Below are 3813 nucleotides of genomic sequence, written 5' to 3' on the forward strand. Positions count from 1 at the left end.
GTGAAATTCTGTCATGGGACTAGGAGCAATATTTTATAATCAATCAAATCTTTCTACCTGTCATCAATCATAAGATTTTATCGCCATACACTTCATTGTCAATAAAAATGGTTATGAATCAAATCAATTGTGGGGGGACATGCAGCGTTCGGCCTGTAGAGGGAGCTACAGGACCGTGGCAAGGGTTACGGAAGCGAGGCTTCGTTGCGCACCTGTTGAGAATGAAGCCTCGTTAACGAAATGGTTTAAGATGTGTGTGCCTCTGCTTTGGGGGAGAAAGGGGCTGAAAAGCTATGACTGAAAAGTCGACCAGGACCTAAAGAACGAATAAAAGAAGACATTTTGTAAATAAACAGGGTTTTCCCTTATCACCACCGAATCCGCCTCCTTGCCCCTCGTTGGGAGCCACTGTAACAAAGGTCCTAAACACAGAGGCGGATTCGGTGGTGGTGATAAGGGAAAACCCCGTTTATTTACAATGTTCCTTCTTTTATTCGTTCTTTCGGTCCTGGTCGACCTTTCAGTCACTCACCTTCAACATGCAGTTGCACCTGACTAATCAGTGCGATGAAGCCCGCTTCGGTTCTCTTAACATTCACTCCACACCAGTATGGCCCAGCATCCTGTTCAGACAGGTCAGTGATGGTCACAGTTTAGACTCTGTCGACAATACCCAGAGGATGACCCAAGACATTCAAGAGCAGACGTTGATCTGTCTGTTCTAAACAATGAGTCTCTCTATTTCAACCTAGTGATCTCAGTTAAAAGAATACACCTAGCTATTCATTGCATTGATTGATTGATTGTTGTGGTTGATGGTTGTATGAAGGACACAAGAATCATATAGAATTTGGGTTTAATAAAACCTTTATTTGTGTGAAAGACTTGATAATTTATAATTGTAATCCCGCTGATGCTTTTAGGTCAATTTCTTGTGGGAAAAATCCTTTTTGGACAAGTTTGTGAGAAACAGACACTTGAATGGAACACCGTTCAGAGTTACAACAGTCTGTTTCTCACAGAGGACGCTGCCTCTTAGTGCGTTTGTTGTCGCCGTCATCATCGTCGTCCCTGCTCCTCTTCCTTGACACTCCTGAGGTGCCAGGCCTTGAGCTGGGGGACCACTCCTCCTCAGAGTCAGTCTCATCTGACCGTCTCTGGCGCTTAGAAGCACCGCCATCGTCGCTCTCGCTCTCACTCTCACTCTCACTCTCACTCTCACTCTCACTAATATAGATGAAGTCCCTATTTCTTTTACAGGCCCTGTCCAATGGCCTGTGGACGAGGGGGGCCTCGATGACCTCTTCAGCACCATCCTCCTCATTGTCTTCATCATCATCGTCATCATCATCATCATCATTATTATTATCATTATCATTATCAGAGTCCTCTGACTCCTCTGATTCTTCTGCCATGGGTTCCATTTCCCTGGGAGGGTTCACAACGACCATAGGATCGACCGGGTACAAGCATCCCTGCTGGTACCACAGCATCTGTGGGTAGAGGTAGGGCAGCTCGCCCTGGTGTACCCGCCGCTCTGGGATCACTATGAGGCCCAGCTCTGGGTCGATAAACTCCTCGGGGTCCGCGATCCAAAGGACCCATCCTGGAACCACATCAGTCTAGAAGGTGGGGAGGGTATATGAGGTCCCTGCATCCACTCAATCTGCACCTGTTGACGGATCACCTGGTGGCCCTCCACCTGGTCATGGCCCACATGGGGACTTTGCATCTGGGTATAGTGCGCCTGGTAATTTAACGCTGGGAGACGGCCACCCAGGTGACGCTGCTCCGGGCATTGGCAGTCTGGTCCATGATAGTGGATAATCTGCCCGTTAGGCAGGAGGTCACGTGAATGTTGGAGCCAATCGCAGAAAAGCTCATAGGCCGCAATATCCAACCCAATGTTTGACCCGTCCGGAACGGGTTCCAAGGACACATCTGACAGGACAGAATTAAACATTGAAAATCACTTACTTAACATGAATGTTAGAGTCCAATCCTTCAGGACACAACAAATGTAATGAAATGTTTTTTCACCAAGAATAAAACTATTTAACACAAATTCTTAGTATCATAAAAGTTCTCAAAACTCACCAGAGTGAGTACCCCCATCTTCTGTTATCGGGATTTTGACATATTTATGCAAATTAAATCCAGTTGTCTCTGAAGGTGGAGTCAATACTGAAGGTTCTGGTGAATCTCTCTTTACTTTGTCTTCATTTTGCATGTGATGTCATCATGTTGGTTTATGACATAATCACACATTCTGTGACAGATACATTGTCCATTGTCACCATGACAACTGCATGGAACAAATTGGAAAAGTCCTACACATAACAGACAGTGTCAATTACCTGAATAATAACATTTTAAAAGAAAAAAGAAATGTGTCCAGCATCTCTGCTGTACTCTAACTCCCCCCTCTAGTTTCTTGTTCTATTTGGAACAGTACAGTCAATCTCCATAGAAGCACTAGACAGATAACACATACTGGTTGAATTAATTCAATGTTCCATTAAGATACAAAGATAGTAAGAATACCTCAGTTGTTACAGTTGCCCAAATGCCTATTATGTCACAATCTAATAAACATGCTTTCTTACCACTATCAATGTTTCATATATCATGACTAATGCATTGATAGGTAGTGACGTTCTGTCGACTATCGTTTAGAGACACATTGTGTCACCTCAGGGATTAAACACCAACCTTAAGCATTAAACTCCATCTCCTCTGTTTCCACGCCCACGGTCGCCCCAAGACACTTTGATGGTATCGTCCGAGCTGGTGAAAGGCTAAATCAGAGGGCTCGTCCGGGATTTGAACCCAGGACTTCTCGCACCCTAAGCGAGAATCATACCCCTAGACCAATCAGCCACCTTCTAATGGGTGACCCTACCCCGCAATGGAGCCTCAGGTTGGGGGATGTGTCCGCCCTGTCTGCAAAAAGCAGGTAGTTTACTTCCACTGTGTTTGCATTACTGTAAGATTTTTCTCTCCCCCCCCCCTCCCTTTTTTACTGAGTAATCCAGCCCATGAAATAAAAGTGATAACGAAGACCCTGCAAAATGTTGAAATGGTCAGTCCTGGACGGCATATGAATGTGAATGGTCATATCATTGTTGCGGTCCTGCCTGGACTCATGAGCGCATTGGTGGTATAGTGGTGAGCATAGCTGCCTTCCAAGCAGTTGACCTGGGTTCGATTCCTGGCGTTTGGTGTCTTTTTCCCGATGGGCCCATGCCTGCATATCCAAAGGCGCAAGTATGACACTTCAGTCTCGTTGAAAGCGTCTGTTCGAACCCCGCCTAGGTTGAAGCTGTCTCCGTACTCAAAGAAGCTGTTGGACGACGTTTGTCTAAATGTGGTCTCTGAAGGATGTTTCTCCACCTCCTCTGTTTCCACGCCCACGGTCGTCCAAGCTGACAAACAAGCATGGCTGTGCGACGAGGATGGGATTCGAACCCACGCGTGCAGAGCACAATGGATTAGCAGTCCATCGCCTTAACCACTCGGCCACCTCGTCCTACGCTCCTGTTGGCCCGGTAGCCCTTTCCACCGGATACTTAAAGCCAGGACGTGAGGAAAGGCTTTTTCACAGCAGAATTTTGCTGCAACCTGGGGAAACATTTGTGTAACCAAAGGACTTCCATTTGGTGGACCCAGCTTGTGAAAGGTTTCGTCAATGGGCTTGTCCGGGATTTGAATCCAGGACCTCTCACACCCAAAGCGAGAATCATACCACTAGACCAATGAACCACCTGACAACACCTTGCCCGTCCACCGCAACGGAGCCTCAGGTTGTGGGAA

Source organism: Argentina silus (assembly GCF_951799395.1).
Source record: "Argentina silus genome assembly, chromosome: Y".
Lineage (NCBI taxonomy): Eukaryota > Metazoa > Chordata > Actinopteri > Argentiniformes > Argentinidae > Argentina > Argentina silus.